Here is an 11,729-nt window from a genome sequence, read left to right as displayed (position 1 = left end):
CGTCCCGAAGTAGAGCTGAAAGTAAGCTAAATCCCGAAGTAGAGGCCAACGCACGTCCCGACGTAGAGGCCAACGCACGTCCCGACGTAGAGCTGAAAGTAAGCTAAATCCCGACGTAGAGCCCAACGCACGTCCCGACGTAGAGTCCAACGCACGTCCCGACGTAGAGCCCAACGCACGTCCCGACGTAGCGCCCAACGCACGTCCCGACGTAGAGCTGAAAGTTAGCTAACTACAGACGTAGAGCCCAACGCACGTCCCGACGTAGAGCTGAAAGTTAGCTAACAACAGACGTAGAGCCCAACGCACGTCCCGACGTAGAGCTAAAAGTTAGCTAACTACAGACGTAGAGCCCAACGCACGTCCCGACGTAGAGCTAAAAGTTACCTAACTACAGACGTAGAGCCCAACGCACGTCCCGACGTAGAGGCCAACGCACGTCCCGACGTAGAGGCCAACGCACGTCCCGACGTAGAGGCCAACGCACGTCCCGACGTAGAGCTGAAAGTAAGCTAAATCCCGACCTAGAGCCCAACGCACGTCCCGACGTAGAGCCCAACGCACGTCCCGACGCAGAGGACAACGCACGTCCCGATGTAGAGGCCAACGCACGTCCCGACGTAGAGCTGAAAGTAAGTTAAATCCCGACGTAGAGCCCAACGCACGTCCCGACGTAGAGCCCAACGCACGTCCCGACGTAGCGCCCAACGCACGTCCCGACGTAGAGCTGAAAGTAAGCTAAATCCCGACGTAGAGGCCAACGCACGTCCCGACGTAGAGGCCAACGCACGTCCCGACGTAGAGCTGAAAGTAAGCTAAATCCCGACGTAGAGACCAACGCACGTCCCGACGTAGAGCCCAACGCACGTCCCGACGTAGAGCTGAAAGTTAGCTAACTACAGACGTAGAGCCCAACGCACGTCCCGACGTAGAGCTGAAAGTTAGCTAACTACAGACGTAGAGCCCAACGCACGTCCCGACGTAGAGCTGAAAGTTAGCTAACTACAGACGTAGAGCCCAACGCACGTCCCGACGTAGAGCCCAACGCACGTCCCGACGTAGAGCCCAACGCACGTCCCGACGTAGAGCCCAACGCACGTCCCGACGTAGAGCCCAACGCACGTCCCGACGTAGAGCCCAACGCACGTCCCGACGTAGAGCCCAACGCACGTCCCGACGTAGAGCCCAACGCACGTCCCGACGTAGAGCTAAAAGTAAGCTAAATCCCGACGTAGAGCCCAACGCACGTCCCGACGTAGAGCTGAAAGTAAGCTAAATCCCGACGTAGAGGCCAACGCACGTCCCGACGTAGAGGCCAACGCACGTCCCGACGTAGAGGCCAACGCACGTCCCGACGTAGAGGCCAACGCACGTCCCGACGTAGAGGCCAACGCACGTCCCGACGTAGAGGCCAACGCACGTCCCGACGTAGAGCTGAAAGTAAGCTAAATCCCGACGTAGAGGCCAACGCACGTCCCGACGTAGAGGCCAACGCACGTCCCGACGTAGAGCTGAAAGTAAGCTAAATCCCGACGTAGAGCCCACCGCACGTCCCGACGTAGAGCCCACCGCACGTCCCGACGTAGAGCCCACCGCACGTCCCGACGTAGAGCCCACCGCACGTCCCGACGTAGAGCTGAAAGTAAGCTAAATCCCGACGTAGAGCCCAACGCACGTCCCGACGTAGAGCCCAACGCACGTCCCGACGTAGAGCTGAAAGTAAGCTAAAACCCGACATAGAGCCCGACGCACGTCCCGACGTAGAGCTGAAAGTAAGCTAAATCCCGACGTAGAGGCCGACGCACGTCCCGACGTAGCGCCCAACGCACGTCCCGACGTAGCGCCCAACGCACGTCCCGACGTAGCGCCCAACGCACGTCCCGACGTAGCGCCCAACGCACGTCCGGACGTAGAGCTGAAAGTAAGCTAAATCCCGACGTAGAGGCCAACGCACGTCCCGACCTAGAGGCCAACGCACGTCCCGATGTAGAGGCCAACGCACGTCCCGACGTAGAGCTGAAAGTAAGCTAAATCCCGACGTAGAGCCCAACGCACGTCCCGACGTAGCGCCCAACGCACGTCCCGACGTAGAGCTGAAAGTAAGCTAAATCCCGAAGTAGAGGCCAACGCACGTCCCGACGTAGAGGCCAACGCACGTCCCGACGTAGAGCTGAAAGTAAGCTAAATCCCGACGTAGAGCCCAACGCACGTCCCGACGTAGAGCTGAATGTAAGCTAAATCCCGACGTAGAGGCCAACGCACGTCCCGACGTAGAGGCCAACGCACGTCCCGACGTAGAGGCCAACGCACGTCCCGACTTAGAGGCCAACGCACGTCCCGACTTAGAGGCCAACGCACGTCCCGACTTAGAGGCCAACGCACGTCCCGACTTAGAGGCCAACGCACGTCCCGACGTAGAGGCCAACGCACGTCCCGACGTAGAGGCCAACGCACGTCCGGACGTAGAGGCCAACGCACGTCCCGACGTAGAGCTGAAATTAAGCTAAATCCCGACGTAGAGCCCAACGCACGTCCCGACGTAGAGCCCAACGCACGTCCCGACGTAGAGCCCAACGCACGTCCCGACGTAGAGCCCAACGCACGTCCCGACGTAGAGCCCAACGCACGTCCCGACGTAGAGCCCAACGCACGTCCCGACGTAGAGCCCAACGCACGTCCCGACGTAGAGCCCAACGCACGTCCCGACGTAGAGCCCAACGCACGTCCCGACGTAGAGCCCAACGCACGTCCCGACGTAGAGCCCAACGCACGTCCCGACGTAGAGCTGAAAGTTAGCTAACTACAGACGTAGAGCCCAACGCACGTCCCGACGTAGACCAGAAAGTTAGCTAACTACAGACGTAGAGCCCGACGTAGAGCCCAACGCACGTCCCGACGTAGAGCCCAACGCACGTCCCGACGTAGAGCCCAACGCACGTCCCGACGTAGAGCCCAACGCACGTCCCGACGTAGCGCCCAACGCACGTCCCGACGTAGCGCCCAACGCACGTCCCGACGTAGAGCCCAACGCACGTCCCGACGTAGCGCCCAACGCACGTCCCGACGTAGAGTTGAAAGTTAAATCCCGACGTAGAGGCCAACGCACGTCCCGACGTAGAGGCCAACAGACGTCCCGACGTAGAGCCCAACAGACGTCCCGACTTAGAGGCCAACGCACGTCCCGACTTAGAGGCCAACGCACGTCCCGACTTAGAGCTAAAAGTAAGCTAAATCCCGACGTAGAGGCCAACGCACGTCCCGACGTAGAGGCCAACGCACGTCCCGACGTAGAGGCCAACGCACGTCCCGACGTAGAGCTGAAAGTAAGCTAAATCCCGACGTAGAGGCCAACGCACGTCCCGACGTAGAGCTGAAAGTAAGCTAAATCCCGACGTAGAGCCCAACGCACGTCCCGACGTAGAGGCCAGCGCACGTCCCGACGTAGAGCCCAACGCACGTCCCGACGTAGAGCTGAAAGTAAGCTAAATCCCGACGTAGAGCCCAACGCACGTCCCGACGTAGAGCTGAAAGTAAGCTAAATCCCGACGTAGAGCCCAACGCACGTCCCGACGTAGAGCCCAACGCACGTCCCGACGTAGAGCCCAACGCACGTCCCGACGTAGAGCCCAACGCACGTCCCGACGTAGAGCCCAACGCACGTCCCGACGTAGAGCCCAACGCACGTCCCGACGTAGAGCCCAACGCACGTCCCGACGTAGAGGCCAACAGACGTCCCGACGTAGAGCCCAACAGACGTCCCGACTTAGAGGCCAACGCACGTCCCGACTTAGAGCTAAAAGTAAGCTAAATCCCGACGTAGAGGCCAACGCACGTCCCGACGTAGAGGCCAACGCACGTCCCGACGTAGAGGCCAACGCACGTCCCGACGTAGAGCTGAAAGTAAGCTAAATCCCGACGTAGAGGCCAACGCACGTCCCGACGTAGAGCTGAAAGTAAGCTAAATCCCGACGTAGAGGCCAACGCACGTCCCGACGTAGAGGCCAGCGCACGTCCCGACGTAGAGCCCAACGCACGTCCCGACGTAGAGCTGAAAGTAAGCTAAATCCCGACGTAGAGCCCAACGCACGTCCCGACGTAGAGCTGAAAGTAAGCTAAATCCCGACGTAGAGCCCAACGCACGTCCCGACGTAGAGCCCAACGCACGTCCCGACGTAGAGCCCAACGCACGTCCCGACGTAGAGCCCAACGCACGTCCCGACGTAGAGCCCAACGCACGTCCCGACGTAGAGCTGAAAGTAAGCTAAATCCCGACGTAGAGCCCAACGCACGTCCCGACGTAGAGCTGAAAGTAAGCTAAATCCCGACGTAGAGCCCAACGCACGTCCCGACGTAGAGCTGAAAGTAAGCTAAATCCCGACGTAGAGCCCAACGCACGTCCCGACGTAGAGCTGAAAGTAAGCTAAATCCCGACGTAGAGCCCAACGCACGTCCCGACGTAGAGCCCAACGCACGTCCCGACGTAGAGCCCAACGCACGTCCCGACGTAGAGCCCAACGCACGTCCCGACGTAGAGCCCAACGCACGTCCCGACGTAGAGCCCAACGCACGTCCCGACGTAGAGCCGAACGCACGTCCCGACGTAGAGCCCAACGCACGTCCCGACGTAGAGCCCAACGCACGTCCCGACGTAGAGCCCAACGCACGTCCCGACGTACAGCCCAACGCACGTCCCGACGTAGAGCTGAAAGTAAGCTAAATCCCGACGTAGAGCCCAACGCACGTCCCGACGTAGAGCTGAAAGTAAGCTAAATCCCGACGTAGAGCCCAACGCACGTCCCGACGTAGAGCCCAACGCACGTCCCGACGTAGAGCCCAACGCACGTCCCGACGTAGAGCCCAACGCACGTCCCGACGTAGAGCCCAACGCACGTCCCGACGTAGAGCTGAAAGTTAGCTAACTACAGACGTAGAGCCCAACGCACGTCCCGACGTAGAGCAGAAAGTTAGCTAACTACAGACGTAGAGCCCAACGCACGTCCCGACGTAGAGCCCAACGCACGTCCCGACGTAGAGCCCAACGCACGTCCCGACGTAGAGCCCAACGCACGTCCCGACGTAGAGCCCAACGCACGTCCCGACGTAGAGCCCAACGCACGTCCCGACGTAGAGCCCAACGCACGTCCCGACGTAGAGCTGAAAGTAAGCTAAATCCCGACGTAGAGCCCAACGCACGTCCCGACGTAGAGCCCAACGCACGTCCCGACGTAGAGCTGAAAGTTAGCTAACTACAGACGTAGAGCCCAACGCACGTCCCGACGTAGAGCTGAAAGTTAGCTAACTACAGACGTAGAGCCCAACGCACGTCCCGACGTAGAGCCCAACGCACGTCCCGACGTAGAGCCCAACGCACGTCCCGACGTAGAGCCCAACGCACGTCCCGACGTAGAGCCCAACGCACGTCCCGACGTAGAGCCCAACGCACGTCCCGACGTAGAGCTAAAAGTAAGCTAAATCCCGACGTAGAGGCCAACGCACGTCCCGACGTAGAGGCCAACGCACGTCCCGACGTAGAGGCCAACGCACGTCCCGACGTAGAGGCCAACGCACGTCCCGACGTAGAGGCCAACGCACGTCCCGACGTAGAGGCCAACGCACGTCCCGACGTAGAGGCCAACGCACGTCCCGACGTAGAGGCCAACGCACGTCCCGACGTAGAGCTGAAAGTAAGCTAAATCCCGACGTAGAGGCCAACGCACGTCCCGACCTAGAGGCCAACGCACGTCCCGACGTAGAGCCCAACGCACGTCCCGACGTAGAGCCCAACGCACGTCCCGACGTAGAGCCCAACGCACGTCCCGACGTAGAGCCCAACGCACGTCCCGACGTAGAGCCCAACGCACGTCCCGACGTAGAGCTAAAAGTAAGCTAAATCCCGACGTAGAGGCCAACGCACGTCCCGACGTAGAGGCCAACGCACGTCCCGACGTAGAGGCCAACGCACGTCCCGACGTAGAGGCCAACGCACGTCCCGACGTAGAGGCCAACGCACGTCCCGACGTAGAGGCCAACGCACGTCCCGACGTAGAGCTGAAAGTAAGCTAAATCCCGACGTAGAGGCCAACGCACGTCCCGACCTAGAGGCCAACGCACGTCCCGATGTAGAGGCCAACGCACGTCCCGACGTAGAGCTGAAAGTAAGCTAAATCCCGACGTAGAGCCCAACGCACGTCCCGACGTAGAGCCCAACGCACGTCCCGACGTAGCGCCCAACGCACGTCCCGACGTAGAGCTGAAAGTTAGCTAACTACAGACATAGACCAAACGCAAGTCCCCACGTAGAGCAGAAAGTTAGCTAACTACAGACATAGAGCCCAACGCACGTCCCGACGTAGAGCCCAACGCACGTCCCGACGTAGAGCTGAAAGTAAGCTAAAACCCGACGTAGAGCCCAACGCACGTCCCGACGTAGAGCTGAAAGTAAGCTAAATCCCGAAGTAGAGGCCAACGCACGTCCCGACGTAGAGGCCAACGCACGTCCCGACGTAGAGGCCAACGCACGTCCCGACGTAGAGCTGAATGTAAGCTAAATCCCGACGTAGAGGCCAACGCACGTCCCGACGTAGAGGCCAACGCACGTCCCGACTTAGAGGCCAACGCACGTCCCGACTTAGAGGCCAACGCACGTCCCGACTTAGAGGCCAACGCACGTCCCGACTTAGAGGCCAACGCACGTCCCGACTTAGAGGCCAACGCACGTCCCGACTTAGAGGCCAACGCACGTCCCGACTTAGAGGCCAACGCACGTCCCGACTTAGAGGCCAACGCACGTCCCGACGTAGAGCTGAAATTAAGCTAAATCCCGACGTAGAGCCCAACGCACGTCCCGACGTAGAGCCCAACGCACGTCCCGACGTAGAGCCCAACGCACGTCCCGACGTAGAGCCCAACGCACGTCCCGACGTAGAGCCCAACGCACGTCCCGACGTAGAGCCCAACGCACGTCCCGACGTAGAGCCCAACGCACGTCCCGACGTAGAGCCCAACGCACGTCCCGACGTAGAGCCCAACGCACGTCCCGACGTAGAGCTGAAAGTTAGCTAACTACAGACGTAGAGCCCAACGCACGTCCCGACGTAGACCAGAAAGTTAGCTAACTACAGACGTAGAGCCCAACGCACGTCCCGACGTAGAGCCCGACGTAGCGCCCAACGCACGTCCCGACGTAGCGCCCAACGCACGTCCCGACGTAGCGCCCAACGCACGTCCCGACGTAGCGCCCAACGCACGTCCCGACGTAGCGCCCAACGCACGTCCCGACGTAGCGCCCAACGCACGTCCCGACGTAGCGCCCAACGCACGTCCCGACGTAGCGCCCAACGCACGTCCCGACGTAGAGTTGAAAGTTAAATCCCGACGTAGAGGCCAACGCACGTCCCGACGTAGAGGCCAACAGACGTCCCGACGTAGAGCCCAACAGACGTCCCGACTTAGAGGCCAACGCACGTCCCGACTTAGAGGCCAACGCACGTCCCGACTTAGAGCTAAAAGTAAGCTAAATCCCGACGTAGAGGCCAACGCACGTCCCGACGTAGAGGCCAACGCACGTCCCGACGTAGAGCTGAAAGTAAGCTAAATCCCGACGTAGAGGCCAACGCACGTCCCGACGTAGAGGCCAGCGCACGTCCCGACGTAGAGCCCAACGCACGTCCCGACGTAGAGCCCAACGCACGTCCCGACGTAGAGCTGAAAGTAAGCTAAATCCCGACGTAGAGCCCAACGCACGTCCCGACGTAGAGCCCAACGCACGTCCCGACGTAGAGCCCAACGCACGTCCCGACGTAGAGCCCAACGCACGTCCCGACGTAGAGCCCAACGCACGTCCCGACGTAGAGCCCAACGCACGTCCCGACGTAGAGCCCAACGCACGTCCCGACGTAGAGCTGAAAGTAAGCTAAATCCCGACGTAGAGCCCAACGCACGTCCCGACGTAGAGCCCAACGCACGTCCCGACGTAGAGCCCAACGCACGTCCCGACGTAGAGCCCAACGCACGTCCCGACGTAGAGCTGAAAGTAAGCTAAATCCCGACGTAGAGCCCAACGCACGTCCCGACGTAGAGCTGAAAGTAAGCTAAATCCCGACGTAGAGCCCAACGCACGTCCCGACGTAGAGCCCAACGCACGTCCCGACGTAGAGCCCAACGCACGTCCCGACGTAGAGCCCAACGCACGTCCCGACGTAGAGCCCAACGCACGTCCCGACGTAGAGCCCAACGCACGTCCCGACGTAGAGCTGAAAGTTAGCTAACTACAGACGTAGAGCCCAACGCACGTCCCGACGTAGAGCAGAAAGTTAGCTAACTACAGACGTAGAGCCCAACGCACGTCCCGACGTAGAGCCCAACGCACGTCCCGACGTAGAGCCCAACGCACGTCCCGACGTAGAGCCCAACGCACGTCCCGACGTAGAGCCCAACGCACGTCCCGACGTAGAGCCCAACGCACGTCCCGACGTAGAGCCCAACGCACGTCCCGACGTAGAGCCCAACGCACGTCCCGACGTAGAGCCCAACGCACGTCCCGACGTAGAGCCCAACGCACGTCCCGACGTAGAGCCCAACGCACGTCCCGACGTAGAGCCCAACGCACGTCCCGACGTAGAGCTGAAAGTAAGTTAAATCCCGACGTAGAGCCCAACGCACGTCCCGACGTAGAGCCCAACGCACGTCCCGACGTAGAGCCCAACGCACGTCCCGACGTAGAGCCCAACGCACGTCCCGACGTAGAGCCCAACGCACGTCCCGACGTAGAGCCCAACGCACGTCCCGACGTAGAGCCCAACGCACGTCCCGACGTAGAGCCCAACGCACGTCCCGACGTAGAGCCCAACGCACGTCCCGACGTAGAGCTGAAAGTAAGTTAAATCCCGACGTAGAGGCCAACGCACGTCCCGACGTAGAGCTGAAAGTAAGCTAAATCCCGACGTAGAGGCCAACGCACGGTCCGACGTAGAGGCCAACGCACGTCCCGACGTAGAGCTGAAAGTAAGCTAAATCCCGACGTAGAGCCCAACGCACGTCCCGACGTAGAGCCCAACGCACGTCCCGACGTAGAGCTGAAAGTAAGCTAAATCCCGACGTAGCGCCCAACGCACGTCCCGACGTAGCGCCGAAGGCACGTCCCGACGTAGAGCTGAAAGTAAGCTAAATCCCGACGTAGAGCCCAACGCACGTCCCGACGTAGCGCCCAACGCACGTCCCGACGTAGCGCCCAACGCACGTCCCGACGTAGCGCCCAACGCACGTCCCGACGTAGAGTTGAAAGTTAAATCCCGACGTAGAGGCCAACGCACGTCCCGACGTAGAGGCCAACAGACGTCTCGACGTAGAGGCCAACAGACGTCCCGACTTAGAGGCCAACGCACGTCCCGACTTAGAGGCCAACGCACGTCCCGACTTAGAGCTAAAAGTAAGCTAAATCCCGACGTAGAGGCCAACGCACGTCCCGACGTAGAGGCCAACGCACGTCCCGACGTAGAGGCCAACGCACGTCCCGACGTAGAGCTGAAAGTAAGCTAAATCCCGACGTAGAGGCCAACGCACGTCCCGACGTAGAGGCCAGCGCACGTCCCGACGTAGAGCCCAACGCACGTCCCGACGTAGAGCTGAAAGTAAGCTAAATCCCGACGTAGAGCCCAACGCACGTCCCGACGTAGAGCCCAACGCACGTCCCGACGTAGAGCCCAACGCACGTCCCGACGTAGAGCCCAACGCACGTCCCGACGTAGAGCCCAACGCACGTCCCGACGTAGAGCCCAACGCACGTCCCGACGTAGAGCTGAAAGTAAGCTAAATCCCGACGTAGAGCCCAACGCACGTCCCGACGTAGAGCCCAACGCACGTCCCGACGTAGAGCCCAACGCACGTCCCGACGTAGAGCCCAACGCACGTCCCGACGTAGAGCCCAACGCACGTCCCGACGTAGAGCCCAACGCACGTCCCGACGTAGAGCTGAAAGTAAGCTAAATCCCGACGTAGAGCCCAACGCACGTCCCGACGTAGAGCCCAACGCACGTCCCGACGTAGAGCCCAACGCACGTCCCGACGTAGAGCCCAACGCACGTCCCGACGTAGAGCCCAACGCACGTCCCGACGTAGAGCCCAACGCACGTCCCGACGTAGAGCCCAACGCACGTCCCGACGTAGAGCTGAAAGTTAGCTAACTACAGACGTAGAGCCCAACGCACGTCCCGACGTAGAACAGAAAGTTAGCTAACTACAGACGTAGAGCCCAACGCACGTCCCGACGTAGAGCCCAACGCACGGCCCGACGTAGAGCCCAACGCACGTCCCGACGTAGAGCCCAACGCACGTCCCGACGTAGAGCCCAACGCACGTCCCGACGTAGAGCCCAACGCACGTCCCGACGTAGAGCCCAACGCACGTCCCGACGTAGAGCCCAACGCACGTCCCGACGTAGAGCCCAACGCACGTCCCGACGTAGAGCCCAACGCACGTCCCGACGTAGAGCTGAAAGTAAGTTAAATCCCGACGTAGAGGCCAACGCACGTCCCGACGTAGAGCCCAACGCACGTCCCGACGTAGAGCCCAACGCACGTCCCGACGTAGAGCCCAACGCACGTCCCGACGTAGAGCCCAACGCACGTCCCGACATAGAGCTGAAAGTAAGCTAAATCCCGACGTAGAGGCCAACGCACGGTCCGACGTAGAGGCCAACGCACGTCCCGACGTAGAGCTGAAAGTAAGCTAAATCCCGACGTAGAGCCCAACGCACGTCCCGACGTAGAGCCCAACGCACGTCCCGACGTAGAGCTGAAAGTAAGCTAAATCCCGACGTAGCGCCCAACGCACGTCCCGACGTAGCGCCGAAGGCACGTCCCGACGTAGAGCTGAAAGTAAGCTAAATCCTGACGCAGAGGCCAACGCACGTCCCGACGCAGAGGCCAACGCACGTCCCGACCTAGAGGCCAACGCACGTCCCGACCTAGAGGCCAACGCACGTCCCGACCTAGAGGCCAACGCACGTCCCGACCTAGAGGCCAACGCACGTCCCGACCTAGAGGCCAACGCACGTCCCGACCTAGAGGCCAACGCACGTCCCGACCTAGAGGCCAACGCACGTCCCGACCTAGAGGCCAACGCACGTCCCGACCTAGAGGCCAACGCACGTCCCGACCTAGAGGCCAACGCACGTCCCGACCTAGAGGCCAACGCACGTCCCGACCTAGAGGCCAACGCACGTCCCGACCTAGAGGCCAACGCACGTCCCGACCTAGAGGCCAACGCACGTCCCGACCTAGAGGCCAACGCACGTCCCGACCTAGAGGCCAACGCACGTCCCGACCTAGAGGCCAACGCACGTCCCGACCTAGAGGCCAACGCACGTCCCGACCTAGAGGCCAACGCACGTCCCGACGTAGAGCTGAAAGTAAGCTAAATCCCGACGTAGAGCCCAACGCACGTCCCGACGTAGAGCCCAACGCACGTCCCGACGTAGCGCCCAACGCACGTCCCGACGTAGAGCAGAAAGTTAGCTAACTACAGACATAGAGCCCAACGCACGTCCCGACGTAGAGCCCAACGCACGTCCCGACCTAGAGCCCAACGCACGTCCCGACCTAGAGCCCAACGCACGTCCCGACCTAGAGCCCAACGCACGTCCCGACCTAGAGGCCAACGCACGTCCCGACCTAGAGGCCAACGCACGTCCCGACCTAGAGGCCAACGCACGTCCCGACCTAGAGGCCAAC

The sequence above is a fragment of the Leptosomus discolor genome, unplaced genomic scaffold, assembly GCF_034619465.1.
Source record: "Leptosomus discolor isolate bLepDis1 unplaced genomic scaffold, bLepDis1.hap2 HAP2_SCAFFOLD_28, whole genome shotgun sequence".
Taxonomy (NCBI): Eukaryota; Metazoa; Chordata; class Aves; order Leptosomiformes; family Leptosomidae; genus Leptosomus; species Leptosomus discolor.
Note: the sequence above shows the minus strand (reverse complement) of the source record.